Source organism: Ambystoma mexicanum, chromosome 13 (genome assembly GCF_040938575.1).
Source record: "Ambystoma mexicanum isolate Mex_15411 chromosome 13, UKY_AmexF1_1, whole genome shotgun sequence".
NCBI lineage: Eukaryota > Metazoa > Chordata > Amphibia > Caudata > Ambystomatidae > Ambystoma > Ambystoma mexicanum.
In genome coordinates this window covers 842,726,127-842,741,298 of record NC_090938.1, presented here as the reverse complement: position 1 = coordinate 842,741,298, position 15,172 = coordinate 842,726,127, and positions in this window count along the sequence as shown.

The window sequence follows — 15,172 nt, the reverse complement described above, 5'->3', positions numbered from 1 at the left end:
CCCCACCCATTTCCTGAGCCTTCCACCTCTATCTGAGATGCAAGTGGATAGAGCCAGGGCACTAATCAAGGTCCCCACCCCTTTCCTGAGCCTTCCACCTCTATCTGAGATGCAAGTGGATAGAGCCAGTGCACTAATCAAGGGCCCCACCCCTTTCCTGAGCCCTCCACCTCTATCTGAGGTGCAAGTGGATAGAGCCAGGGCACTAATCAAGGTCCCCACCCCTTTCCTGAGCCTTCCACCTCTATCTGAGATGCAAGTGGATAGAGCCAGGGCACTAATCAAGGTCCCCACCCCTTTCCTGAACCCTCCGCTTCTATCTGAGGTGCAAGTGGATAGAGCCAGGGCGCTAATCAAGGTCCCCACCCCTTTCCTGAGCCCTCCACCTCTATCTCAGGTGCAAGTGGATAGAGCCAGGGCGCTAATCAAGGTCCCCGCCCCTTTCCTGAGCCTTCCACCTCTATCTGAGATGCAAGTGGATAGAGCCAGGGCACTAATCAAGGTCCCCACCCCTTTCCGGAGCCTTCCACCTCTATCTGAGGTGCAGGTGGATAGAGCCAGTGCACTAATCAAGGTCCCCACCCCTTTCCTGAGCCCTCCACCTCTATCTATCTGAGATGCAAGTGGATAGAGCCAGGGCACTAATCAAGGCCCCCATCCCTTTCCTGAGCCCTCCACCTCTATCTCAGGTGCAAGTGGATAGAGCCAGGGCGCTAATCAAGGTCCCCGCCCCTTTCCTGAGCCTTCCACCTCTATCTGAGATGCAAGTGGATAGAGCCAGGGCACTAATCAAGGTCCCCAGCCCTTTCCTGAGCCTTCCACCTCTATCTGAGATGCAAGTGGATAGAGCCAGTGCACTAATCAAGGCCCCCCCCCTTTCCTGAGCCCTCCACCTCTATCTGAGATGCAAGTGGATAGAGCCAGGGTACTAATCAAGGCCCCCATCCCTTTCCTGAGCCCTCCACCTCTATCTCAGGTGCAAGTGGATAGAGCCAGGGCACTAATCAACGCCCCCAGCCCTTTCCTGAACCCTCCACCTCTATCTGAGATGCAAGTGGATAGAGCCAGGGCACTAATCAACGCCCCCAGCCCTTTCATGAGCCCCCACCTCTATCTGAGGTGCAAGTGGATAGAGCCAGTGCACTAATCAAGGGCCCCACCCCTTTCCTGAACCCTCCACCTCTATCTGAGGTGCAAGTGGATAGAGCCAGGGCACTAATCAAGGCCCCCACCCCTTTCCTGATCCCTCCACCTCTATCTGAGATGCAAGTGGATAGAGCCAGGGCACTATTCAAGGTCCCCACCCCTTTCCTGAACCCTCCACCTCTATCTGAGGTGCAGGTGGATAGAGCCAGGGCACTAATCAAGGTCCCCACCCATTTCCTGAACCCTCCACCTCTATCTGAGGTGCAGGTGGATAGAACCAGGGCACTAATCAAGGTCCCCACCCCTTTCCTGAACCCTCCACCTCTATCTGAGATGCAAGTGGATAGAGCCAGGGCACTAATCAAGGACACCACCCCTTTCCCAACCCCCCCCACCTCTATCTGAGATGCAAGTGGATAGAGCCAGTGCACTAATCAAGGTCCCCACCCCTTTCCTGAGCCCTCCACCTCTATCTGAGGTGCAAGTGGATAGAGCCAGGGCACTAATCAAGGTCCCCACCCCTTTCCTGAGCCCTCCACCTCTATCTGAGGTGCAAGTGGATAGAGCCAGGGCACTAATCAAGGGCCCCACCCCTTTCCTGAGCCCTCCACCTCTATCTGAGGTGCAAGTGGATAGAGCCAGGGCACTAATCAAGGTCCCGACCCCTTTCCTGAACCCTCCGTTTCTATCTGAGGTGCAAGTGGATAGAGCCAGGGCACTAATCAAGGCCCCCACCCCTTTCCTGAGCCTTCCACCTCTATCTGAGATGCAAGTGGATAGAGCCAGGGCACTAATCAAGGTCCCCACCCCTTTCCTGAACCCTCCGTTTCTATCTGAGGTGCAAGTGGATAGAGCCAGGGCACTAATCAAGGTCCCCACCCCTTTCCTGAGCCTTCCACCTCTATCTGAGATGCAAGTGGATAGAGCCAGGGCACTAATCAAGGGCCCCACCCCTTTCCTGAGCCCTCCACTTCTATCTGAGGTGCAAGTGGATAGAGCCAGGGCACTAATCAAGGGCCCCACCCCTTTCCTGATCCCTCCACCTCTATCTGAGGTGCAGGTGGATAGAGCCAGGGCACTAATCAAGGGCCACCCCTTTCCTGAACCCTCCGCCTCTATCTGAGATGCAAGTGGATAGAGCCAGGGCACTAATCAAGGGCCACCCCTTTCCTGAACCCTCCGCCTCTATCTGAGATGCAAGTGGATAGAGCCAGGGCACTAATCAAGGTCCACACCCCTTTCCTGAGCCTTCCACCTCTATCTGAGATGCAAGTGGATAGAGCCAGTGCACTAATCAAGGGCCCCACCCCTTTCCTGAGCCCTCCACCTCTATCTGAGGTGCAAGTGGATAGAGCCAGGGCACTAATCAAGGTCCCCACCCCTTTCCTGAGCCCTCCACCTCTATCTGAGATGCAAGTGGATAGAGCCAGGGCACTAATCAAGGCCCCCAGCCCTTTCCTGAGCTCTCCACCTCTATCTGAGATGCAAGTGGAGAGAGCCAGGGCGCTAATCAAGGTCCCCGCCCCTTTCCTGAACCCTCCACCTCTATCTGAGGTGCAAGTGGATAGAGCCAGGGCACTAATCAAGGTCCCCGCCCCTTTCCTGAGCCCTCCGCCTCTATCTGAGATGCAAGTGGATAGAGCCAGGGCACTAATCAAGGTCCCCACCCCTTTCCTGAACCCTCCGCTTCTATCTGAGGTGCAAGTGGATAGAGCCAGGGCAATAATCAAGGTCCCCACCCCTTTCCTGAGCCTTCCACCTCTATCTGAGATGCAAGTGGATAGAGCCAGGGCACTAATCAAGGTCCCCGCCCCTTTCTTGAGCCTTCCACCTCTATCTGAGATGCAAGTGGATAGAGCCAGGGCACTAATCAAGGTCCCCGCCCCTTTCCTGAACCCTCCGCTTCTATCTGAGGTGCAAGTGGATAGAGCCAGGGCACTAATCAAGGTCCCCGCCCCTTTCCTGAGCCCTCCACCTCTATCTGAGATGCAAGTGGATAGAGCCAGGGCACTAATCAAGGGCCCCACCCCTTTCCTGAGCCTTCCACCTCTATCTGAGATGCAAGTGGATAGAGCCAGGGCACTAATCAAGGGCCCCACCCCTTTCCTGAGCCTTCCACCTCTATCTGAGATGCAAGTGGATAGAGCCAGGGCACTAATCAAGGTCCCCACCCCTTTCCTGAGCCTTCCACCTCTATCTGAGATGCAAGTGGATAGAGCCAGGGCACTAATCAAGGTCCCCACCCCTTTCCTGAACCCTCCGCTTCTATCTGAGGTGCAAGTGGATAGAGCCAGGGCACTAATCAAGGTCCCCACCCCTTTCCTGAGTCTTCCACCTCTATCTGAGATGCAAGTGGATAGAGCCAGGGCACTAATCAAGGGCCCCACCCCTTTCCTGAGCCCTCCGCTTCTATCTGAGGTGCAAGTGGATAGAGCCAGGGCACTAATCAAGGCCCCGCCCCTTTACTGAGCCCTCCACCTCTATCTGAGGTGCAAGTGGATAGAGCCAGGGCACTAATCAAGGTCCCTGCCCCTTTCCTGAGCCCTCCACCTCTATCTGAGATGCAAGTGGATAGAGCCAGGGCACTAATCAAGGGCCACACCTTTCCTGAACCCTCCGCCTCTATCTGAGATGCAAGTGGATAGAGCCAGGGCACTAATCAAGGGCCACCCCTTTCCTGAACCCTCCGCTTCTATCTGAGGTGCAAGTGGATAGAGCCAGGGCACTAATCAAGGGCCTCACCACTTTCCTGAACCTTCCACCTCTACCTGAGGTGCAAGTGGATAGAGTCAGGGTACTAATCGAGGGCCCCACCCCTTTCCTGAACCCTCCGCTTCTATCTGAGGTGCAAGTGGATAGAGCCAGGGCACTAATCAAGGGCCTCACCACTTTCCTGAACCTTCCACCTCTACCTGAGGTGCAAGTGGATAGAGGCAGGGCACTAATCAAGGTCCCCACCCCTTTCCTGAGCCCTCCGCTTCTATCTGAGGTGCAAGTGGATAGAGCCAAGGCACTAATCAAGGGCCTCACCACTTTCCTGAACCTTCCACCTCTACCTGAGGTGCAAGTGGATAGAGGCAGGGCACTAATCAAGGTCCCCACCCCTTTCCTGAGCCCTCCGCTTCTATCTGAGGTGCAAGTGGATAGAGCCAGGGCACTAATCAAGGGCCTCACCACTTTCCTGAACCTTCCACCTCTATCTGAGGTGCAAGTGGATAGAGCCAGGGCACTAATCAAGGTCCCCACCCCTTTCCTGAGCCCTCCGCTTCTATCTGAGGTGCAAGTGGATAGAGCCAGGTCACTAATCAAGGGCCTCACCACTTTCCTGAACCTTCCACCTCTACCTGAGGTGCAAGTGGATAGAGGCAGGGTACTAATCAAGGGCCCCACCCCTTTCCTGAACCCTCCACCTGAGGTGCAAGTGGATAGAGGCAGGGCACTAATCAAGGGCCCCACCCCTTTCCTGAACATTCCACCTCTACCTGAGGTGCAAGTGGATAGAGCCAGGGCACTAATCAAGGTCCCCACCCCTTTCCTGAACCCTCCACCTGAGGTGCAAGTGGATAGAGCCAGGGCACTAATCAAGGCCCCCACCCCTTTCCCGAGCCCTCCACCTCTATCTGAGATGCAAGTGGATAGAGCCAGGGCACTAATCAACGCCCCCAGCCCTTTCCTGAGCCCCACCTCTATCTGAGATGCAAGTGGATAGAGGCAGGGTACCAATCAAGGTCCCCACCCCTTTCCCAAATCCCCCACCTCTATATGAGGTGCAAGTGGATAGAGCCAGGGCACTAATCAAAGGCCCCACCCCTTTCCTGTGCCCTCCGCCTCTATCTGAGATGCAAGTGGATAGAGCCAGGGCACTAATCAAGGTCCCCGGCCCTTTCCTGAGCCCTCCACCTCTATCTGAGATGCAAGTGGATAGAGCCAGGGCACTAATCAAGGGCCCCACCCCTTTCCTGATCCCTCCACCTCTATCTGAGGTGCAGGTGGATAGAGCCAGGGCACTAATCAAGGTCCCACCCCTTTCCTGAACCCTCCACCTCTACCTGAGATGCAAGTGGATAGAGCCAGGGCACTAATCAAGGACACCACCCCTTTCCCAAACCCCCCCCCCACCTCTATATGAGGTGCAAGTGGATAGAGCCAGGGCACTAATCAAAGGCCCCACCCCTTTCCTGAACCCTCCACCTGAGGTGCAAGTGGATAGAGCCAGGGCACTAATCAAGGTCCCCACCCATTTCCTGAACCCTCCACCTCTACCTGAGGTGCAAGTGGATAGAGCCAGGGCACTAATCAAGGCCCCCACCCCTTTCCTGAACCCTCCGCCTCTATCTGAGATGCAAGTGGATAGAGCCAGGGCACTAATCAAGGTCCCCACCCCTTTCCTGAGCCCTCCACCTCTATCTGAGATGCAAGTGGATAGAGCCAGGGCACTAATCAAGGGCACCACCCCTTTCCCAAACCCCCCCCACCTCTATCTGACGTGCAAGTGGATAGAGCCAGGGCACTAATCAAGGTCCCCACCCATTTCCTGAACCTTCCACCTCTATCTGAGGTGCAAGTGGATAGAGCCAGGGCACTAATCAAGGTCCCCGACACTTTCCTGAACCCTCCACCTCTATCTGAGGTGCAAGTGGATAGAGCCAGGGCACTAATCAAGGGCCCCACCACTTTCCTGAACCCTCCACCTCTATCTGAGATGCAAGTGGATAGAGCCAGGGCACTAATCAAGGACACCACCCCTTTCCTGAGCCCTCCACCTCTATCTGAGATGCAAGTGGATAGAGCCAGGGCACTAATCAAGGTCCCCACCCCTTTCCTGAACCCTCCACCTCTGAGATGCAAGTGGATAGAGCCAGGGCACTAATCAAAGGCCCCACCCCTTTCCTGAGCCCTCCACCTCTATCTGAGATGCAAGTGGATAGAGCCAGGGCACTAATCAAGGTCCCCACCCCTTTCCTGAACCCTCCACCTCTGAGATGCAAGTGGATAGAGCCAGGGCACTAATCAAAGGCCCCACCCCTTTCCTGAGCCCTCCACCTCTATCTGAGATGCAAGTGGATAGAGCCAGGGCACTAATCAAGGTCCCCGCCCCTTTCCTGAGCCCTCCACCTCTATCTGAGGTGCAAGTGGATAGAACCAGGGCACTAATCAAAGGCCTCACCACTTTCCTGAACCTTCCACCTCTATCTGAGGTGCAAGTGGATAGAGCCAGGGCACTAATCAAGGTCCCCGGCCCTTTCCTGAGCCCTCCACCTCTATCTGAGGTGCACGTGGATAGAGCCAGGGCACTAATCAAGGTCCCCGCCCCTTTCCTGAACCTTCCACCTCTACCTGAGGTGCAAGTGGATAGAGCCAGGGCACTAATCAAGGTCCCCACCCCTTTCCTGAGCCCTCCACCTCTATCTGAGGTGCAAGTGGATAGAGCCAGGGCACTAATCAAGGTCCCGACCCCTTTCCTGAACCCTCCGTTTCTATCTGAGGTGCAAGTGGATAGAGCCAGGGCACTAATCAAGGCCCCCACCCCTTTCCTGAGCCTTCCACCTCTATCTGAGATGCAAGTGGATAGAGCCAGGGCACTAATCAAGGTCCCCACCCCTTTCCTGAACCCTCCGTTTCTATCTGAGGTGCAAGTGGATAGAGCCAGGGCACTAATCAAGGTCCCCACCCCTTTCCTGAGCCTTCCACCTCTATCTGAGATGCAAGTGGATAGAGCCAGGGCACTAATCAAGGGCCCCACCCCTTTCCTGAGCCCTCCACTTCTATCTGAGGTGCAAGTGGATAGAGCCAGGGCACTAATCAAGGGCCCCACCCCTTTCCTGATCCCTCCACCTCTATCTGAGGTGCAGGTGGATAGAGCCAGGGCACTAATCAAGGGCCACCCCTTTCCTGAACCCTCCGCCTCTATCTGAGATGCAAGTGGATAGAGCCAGGGCACTAATCAAGGGCCACCCTTTTCCTGAACCCTCCGCCTCTATCTGAGATGCAAGTGGATAGAGCCAGGGCACTAATCAAGGTCCACACCCCTTTCCTGAGCCTTCCACCTCTATCTGAGATGCAAGTGGATAGAGCCAGTGCACTAATCAAGGGCCCCACCCCTTTCCTGAGCCCTCCACCTCTATCTGAGGTGCAAGTGGATAGAGCCAGGGCACTAATCAAGGTCCCCACCCCTTTCCTGAGCCCTCCACCTCTATCTGAGATGCAAGTGGATAGAGCCAGGGCACTAATCAAGGCCCCCAGCCCTTTCCTGAGCTCTCCACCTCTATCTGAGATGCAAGTGGAGAGAGCCAGGGCGCTAATCAAGGTCCCCGCCCCTTTCCTGAACCCTCCACCTCTATCTGAGGTGCAAGTGGATAGAGCCAGGGCACTAATCAAGGTCCCCGCCCCTTTCCTGAGCCCTCCGCCTCTATCTGAGATGCAAGTGGATAGAGCCAGGGCACTAATCAAGGTCCCCACCCCTTTCCTGAACCCTCCGCTTCTATCTGAGGTGCAAGTGGATAGAGCCAGGGCAATAATCAAGGTCCCCACCCCTTTCCTGAGCCTTCCACCTCTATCTGAGATGCAAGTGGATAGAGCCAGGGCACTAATCAAGGTCCCCGCCCCTTTCTTGAGCCTTCCACCTCTATCTGAGATGCAAGTGGATAGAGCCAGGGCACTAATCAAGGTCCCCGCCCCTTTCCTGAACCCTCCGCTTCTATCTGAGGTGCAAGTGGATAGAGCCAGGGCACTAATCAAGGTCCCCGCCCCTTTCCTGAGCCCTCCACCTCTATCTGAGATGCAAGTGGATAGAGCCAGGGCACTAATCAAGGGCCCCACCCATTTCCTGAGCCTTCCACCTCTATCTGAGATGCAAGTGGATAGAGCCAGGGCACTAATCAAGGGCCCCACCCCTTTCCTGAGCCTTCCACCTCTATCTGAGATGCAAGTGGATAGAGCCAGGGCACTAATCAAGGTCCCCACCCCTTTCCTGAGCCTTCCACCTCTATCTGAGATGCAAGTGGATAGAGCCAGGGCACTAATCAAGGTCCCCACCCCTTTCCTGAACCCTCCGCTTCTATCTGAGGTGCAAGTGGATAGAGCCAGGGCACTAATCAAGGTCCCCACCCCTTTCCTGAGTCTTCCACCTCTATCTGAGATGCAAGTGGATAGAGCCAGGGCACTAATCAAGGGCCCCACCCCTTTCCTGAGCCCTCCGCTTCTATCTGAGGTGCAAGTGGATAGAGCCAGGGCACTAATCAAGGCCCCGCCCCTTTACTGAGCCCTCCACCTCTATCTGAGGTGCAAGTGGATAGAGCCAGGGCACTAATCAAGGTCCCTGCCCCTTTCCTGAGCCCTCCACCTCTATCTGAGATGCAAGTGGATAGAGCCAGGGCACTAATCAAGGGCCACACCTTTCCTGAACCCTCCGCCTCTATCTGAGATGCAAGTGGATAGAGCCAGGGCACTAATCAAGGGCCACCCCTTTCCTGAACCCTCCGCTTCTATCTGAGGTGCAAGTGGATAGAGCCAGGGCACTAATCAAGGGCCTCACCACTTTCCTGAACCTTCCACCTCTACCTGAGGTGCAAGTGGATAGAGTCAGGGTACTAATCGAGGGCCCCACCCCTTTCCTGAACCCTCCGCTTCTATCTGAGGTGCAAGTGGATAGAGCCAGGGCACTAATCAAGGGCCTCACCACTTTCCTGAACCTTCCACCTCTACCTGAGGTGCAAGTGGATAGAGGCAGGGCACTAATCAAGGTCCCCACCCCTTTCCTGAGCCCTCCGCTTCTATCTGAGGTGCAAGTGGATAGAGCCAAGGCACTAATCAAGGGCCTCACCACTTTCCTGAACCTTCCACCTCTACCTGAGGTGCAAGTGGATAGAGGCAGGGCACTAATCAAGGTCCCCACCCCTTTCCTGAGCCCTCCGCTTCTATCTGAGGTGCAAGTGGATAGAGCCAGGGCACTAATCAAGGGCCTCACCACTTTCCTGAACCTTCCACCTCTATCTGAGGTGCAAGTGGATAGAGCCAGGGCACTAATCAAGGTCCCCACCCCTTTCCTGAGCCCTCCGCTTCTATCTGAGGTGCAAGTGGATAGAGCCAGGTCACTAATCAAGGGCCTCACCACTTTCCTGAACCTTCCACCTCTACCTGAGGTGCAAGTGGATAGAGGCAGGGTACTAATCAAGGGCCCCACCCCTTTCCTGAACCCTCCACCTGAGGTGCAAGTGGATAGAGGCAGGGCACTAATCAAGGGCCCCACCCCTTTCCTGAACATTCCACCTCTACCTGAGGTGCAAGTGGATAGAGCCAGGGCACTAATCAAGGTCCCCACCCCTTTCCTGAACCCTCCACCTGAGGTGCAAGTGGATAGAGCCAGGGCACTAATCAAGGCCCCCACCCCTTTCCCGAGCCCTCCACCTCTATCTGAGATGCAAGTGGATAGAGCCAGGGCACTAATCAACGCCCCCAGCCCTTTCCTGAGCCCCACCTCTATCTGAGATGCAAGTGGATAGAGGCAGGGTACCAATCAAGGTCCCCACCCCTTTCCCAAATCCCCCACCTCTATATGAGGTGCAAGTGGATAGAGCCAGGGCACTAATCAAAGGCCCCACCCCTTTCCTGTGCCCTCCGCCTCTATCTGAGATGCAAGTGGATAGAGCCAGGGCACTAATCAAGGTCCCCGGCCCTTTCCTGAGCCCTCCACCTCTATCTGAGATGCAAGTGGATAGAGCCAGGGCACTAATCAAGGGCCCCACCCCTTTCCTGATCCCTCCACCTCTATCTGAGGTGCAGGTGGATAGAGCCAGGGCACTAATCAAGGTCCCACCCCTTTCCTGAACCCTCCACCTCTACCTGAGATGCAAGTGGATAGAGCCAGGGCACTAATCAAGGACACCACCCCTTTCCCAAACCCCCCCCCACCTCTATATGAGGTGCAAGTGGATAGAGCCAGGGCACTAATCAAAGGCCCCACCCCTTTCCTGAACCCTCCACCTGAGGTGCAAGTGGATAGAGCCAGGGCACTAATCAAGGTCCCCACCCATTTCCTGAACCCTCCACCTCTACCTGAGGTGCAAGTGGATAGAGCCAGGGCACTAATCAAGGCCCCCACCCCTTTCCTGAACCCTCCGCCTCTATCTGAGATGCAAGTGGATAGAGCCAGGGCACTAATCAAGGTCCCCACCCCTTTCCTGAGCCCTCCACCTCTATCTGAGATGCAAGTGGATAGAGCCAGGGCACTAATCAAGGGCACCACCCCTTTCCCAAACCCCCCCCACCTCTATCTGACGTGCAAGTGGATAGAGCCAGGGCACTAATCAAGGTCCCCACCCATTTCCTGAACCTTCCACCTCTATCTGAGGTGCAAGTGGATAGAGCCAGGGCACTAATCAAGGTCCCCGACACTTTCCTGAACCCTCCACCTCTATCTGAGGTGCAAGTGGATAGAGCCAGGGCACTAATCAAGGGCCCCACCACTTTCCTGAACCCTCCACCTCTATCTGAGATGCAAGTGGATAGAGCCAGGGCACTAATCAAGGACACCACCCCTTTCCTGAGCCCTCCACCTCTATCTGAGATGCAAGTGGATAGAGCCAGGGCACTAATCAAGGTCCCCACCCCTTTCCTGAACCCTCCACCTCTGAGATGCAAGTGGATAGAGCCAGGGCACTAATCAAAGGCCCCACCCCTTTCCTGAGCCCTCCACCTCTATCTGAGATGCAAGTGGATAGAGCCAGGGCACTAATCAAGGTCCCCACCCCTTTCCTGAACCCTCCACCTCTGAGATGCAAGTGGATAGAGCCAGGGCACTAATCAAAGGCCCCACCCCTTTCCTGAGCCCTCCACCTCTATCTGAGATGCAAGTGGATAGAGCCAGGGCACTAATCAAGGTCCCCGCCCCTTTCCTGAGCCCTCCACCTCTATCTGAGGTGCAAGTGGATAGAACCAGGGCACTAATCAAAGGCCTCACCACTTTCCTGAACCTTCCACCTCTATCTGAGGTGCAAGTGGATAGAGCCAGGGCACTAATCAAGGTCCCCGGCCCTTTCCTGAGCCCTCCACCTCTATCTGAGGTGCACGTGGATAGAGCCAGGGCACTAATCAAGGTCCCCGCCCCTTTCCTGAACCTTCCACCTCTACCTGAGGTGCAAGTGGATAGAGCCAGGGCACTAATCAAGGTCCCCACCCCTTTCCTGAGCCCTCCACCTCTATCTGAGGTGCAAGTGGATAGAGCCAGGGCACTAATCAAGGTCCCCGCCCCTTTCCTGAACCCTCCACCTCTATCTGAGGTGCAAGTGGATAGAGCCAGGGCACTAATCAAGGTCCCCGCCCCTTTCCTGAGCCCTCCACCTCTACCTGAGAGGTGCACGTGGATAGAGCCAGGCCACTAATCAAGGACACCACCCCTTTCCCAAACCCCCCCACCTCTATCTGAGGTGCAAGTGGATAGAGCCAGGGCACTAATCAAGGCCCCCATCCCTTTCCTGAACCCTCCACCTCTATCTGAGGTGCAAGTGGATAGAGCCAGGGCACTAATCAAGGTCCCCGCCCCTTTCCTGAACCCTCCACCTCTATCTGAGGTGCAAGTGGATAGAGCCAGGGCACCAATCAAGGTCCCCGCCCCTTTCCTGTGCCCTCCACCTCTATCTGAGATGCAAGTGGATAGAGCCAGGGCACTAATCAAGGACACCACCCCTTTCCTGAGCCCTCCACCTCTACCTGAGGTGCAGGTGGATAGAGCCAGGGCACTAATCAAGGACACCACCCCTTTCCCAAACCCCCCCACCTCTATCTGAGGTGCAAGTGGATAGAGCCAGGGCACTAATCAAGGTCCCCGCCCCTTTCCTGAGCCCTCCACCTCTATCTGAGGTGCAAGTGGATAGAGCCAGAGGACTTTTTTTTTTTTAAACTTTCTTTATTGATTTTCCATGACAATTAAATACAAGGGCCATGCACCGGCAATCACAAGTGTAACAAACCCCTCATCTCTCCCCCCTCCCCCTTTCTTTTTTACATCCTTTTCAACCCTTCAGATCTGGTGTGCGTTGGAGCCAGTAATAACGGGTTACATTACATGAGCTCGAGAAGTCAGGTTGTGTTTTGGATTGGTTGTTGTTGGCTATGATCTGGAGACGAGGCTTGTGAGTCCCAGTTAGATGACAGCAAATAGTCTATGTATGGGCCCCATATATCTGGCGGACGTGCATGTAATGGCAACGTTTTAATAAAGCTGGTTTCCACGTCTTGGCAGTACGTGATGTCTTGTAGCCAGCGTTGCCAGCTTGGAGGCCGGGCCTTTCACAATTACATGCAATTCTTCTGCGGCTGGCCAGGACGAGAAGTAGATTTATCAGTCGGCGGACTGTGTCTGGTAGGTGAGCCCTAGCAGTGTCATTAGTGGGTCCGCCTCTAGTTGTGTTCCGATAATTGCTGACGTTTTCTCTAGGACTGCATTCCAGAATTTGGCAATTGTGGGGCATAACCACACCAGATGCACAAAGTCTGCTTCTGGTTCGCCGCACCGGTTGCATGCGGTGGATTCAGATGGTTTCTGTGCATGAAGCTTTGCCGGTGTGTGGTACACCTGGTGGAGGAAATTGAAATGGATCTGCCTGTATCTGGTGTTAATTGCCACTTTTTTTGTGAGACAGAGAATATAATTCCAGTCTTTATCAGTTATCGTGGTATTCAGAGCTCTTTCCCATTTTCTCCTAGGTCCTGAGTTTGGTGGAGTCTCGGATCGAGAGGGACTTGTAAATGTTTGCGACCAGGCACCCTTCTCCTTGAGCTTGTATTGTTGCGTGTAGTAGTGGCCAGGTAGCGGGCTGGTCTGGGAACGTGGGGGATTTTAGCTCAGAGGGTATGTCATAGTCTGAAATAGATTAATGTGTCTAGTGCATTGTTGCTTCCCCTTTCCCGAGCTTGTTGGGGTGACAAAAATGTGCCTTTTGGGAACAGATCTCCAAGGGATTTTATTGTAGTTTTTCTGTCCATTGGAGGAAAATCTTTTCTGTGGTGAGCAGTAGTCCCGGAATAAATTTCGCCGGAAGGAGGGGGGGAATATCTGTTTTGGATTCCGCTCTTTGCCATCTATTTCCAGATTGAATACATTGTGTGAACGATATTCATCTGTGTTCTGGGTGGTTGTGTTTCGCCAAAGATCACGGCTCGGAGCAGGTGAGGTGTTGCCAGAGCTCTCTCTATCTGGACATGAGTTCTAATAAAATGACTAGCATACCAATGGCTGAGGAATTGGGCTTGGGCAGCCCAGTAGTAGTGCTCTATATCTGGGAGAGCTAGTCCTCCTTGTGCCACCGAGAGTGTCAGCTTAGTGTATGCCACTCTTGCAATTTTGCCTGCCCACACCAGGTCATGGATCACGCTTCTGATACGGTGTATGAACTTCTGTGTTAGGATTAGTGGGATGTTTGAGAAGAGAGTAGTTTTGGAAGGAAGGATGACCATTTTAACCAGGGCTACTCTGCCCCAAAGTGTGAGTGGGAGTGTTTTCCATCTGTTGACTTTGTTTTGAATGGTCACTAATGCAGATTCATAATGATCTTGCATAATATCACGGCAGGATCTGGACATAAAGATCCCCAAGTATCTCACTTTTGAGTGCTGCCATTTGAAGCCATAGTCATTAGTGAATTCCTTGGTGGTTGTCGTCAGTGGGAATATTATCGATTTTGAGCTATTCATTTTTAGTCCTGAGAAATTGCCGAATTTCAGTATTGTGTGTATCACTGGGTTTAGGTTTTAAGCGGGATCTTGCAAAAATAGTGCTATATCATCTGCGTAAATGGAAACTATCATCCTGTGCGTACCTAGGGAGAGTCCGCGATGTAGGTGGCAGAGTCTTAGATCAGAGGCCAGGGGTTCCATAACCAAGGCAAATAGTAATGCTGACAGGGGGCAGCCTTGTCTTGTTCCTCGTCGTAAATTTATTTCGGTTGAGCATCTGTTGCCTATTGTTATGTAAGAAGTGGGTTTTTTGTACAGTCGAGCAACCAAGTGTATAAAGCGTTTGCCGAGGCCCATACGTTTTAAGGCTGAATAGATGAAGGGCCATTCAACTGAGTCGAATGCCTTTTCTGCATCTAATAGTACTACTACTGCCTGGTTTTCTGGGTCAAGAGCTTCCATCAAGCCAAACATTCTTCTGATGCCAAACGAGATATTCCTGCCTGACACGAAACCTGCTTGATCAGCCAGCACTAAAGCTGGCATTAGGGGGAATAGTCTCTTGGTAAGAATTTTAGCAAACATTTTGTTGTCTAGATTTATTAATGATATGGGTCTATAGGACGCACAGTCTTCTTTGGGTTTGCCCGGTTTAAGAAGGAGGATAATGTTGGCCATGTAGAGTGTTGGCGGTAGTTGTCCATTAATCAGGGCCTCTTCGTAGACTTGAAGCAGTAGTGGTGCCAGGAGGTCTGCATAGGCTTTATAGAATTCACCCGTTAGCCTGTCTGGGCTGGGTGCTTTTGTGTTTGGTAGCTCCTTAATCACTTCGTAAATGTCTTCATTATTGATGAGCTGGTTAAGAGATTCTCGAAGTTCAGCATTCGTCCAGTACAGCTCTATCGTGTCCAGGAATTGTGCTAGTTCTATGGGGTCGGCAGTATAATGCGACTCAAAGATCTTGGTAGAACTTGCGAAAGGTCTCCAATATTTCTTCTTCGGTGTAGACGGGGTTTCCTGTATGGTTGAGGACTGATTCTATCGTTGTGGGTTTCCTCTCCATCGCTATAAGTCTTGCTAGGAGTGCCCCAGGTTTTTGTCCCTCAACGTATTGTCGGACCTTATGATGTCTTGTAAGACATTTTATTTCCCTTTCTGCCGTGGTTTGAAAGGTCCCTAGTTCTTGTTTAAGCATTGCTAGAGTTCGAAGATCATTAGCGGAAGAAAGCGTGTGTTCCAAATCTTTTAGCCTGGTCTCGCTCGTAATCAGTTCCCTTCTTACCAGTTTGAGTATCCCATTTTCTTTTGCTAGGCAGACTACTCTGACTTAGCATCTAAACGTTTTCGATAGCGT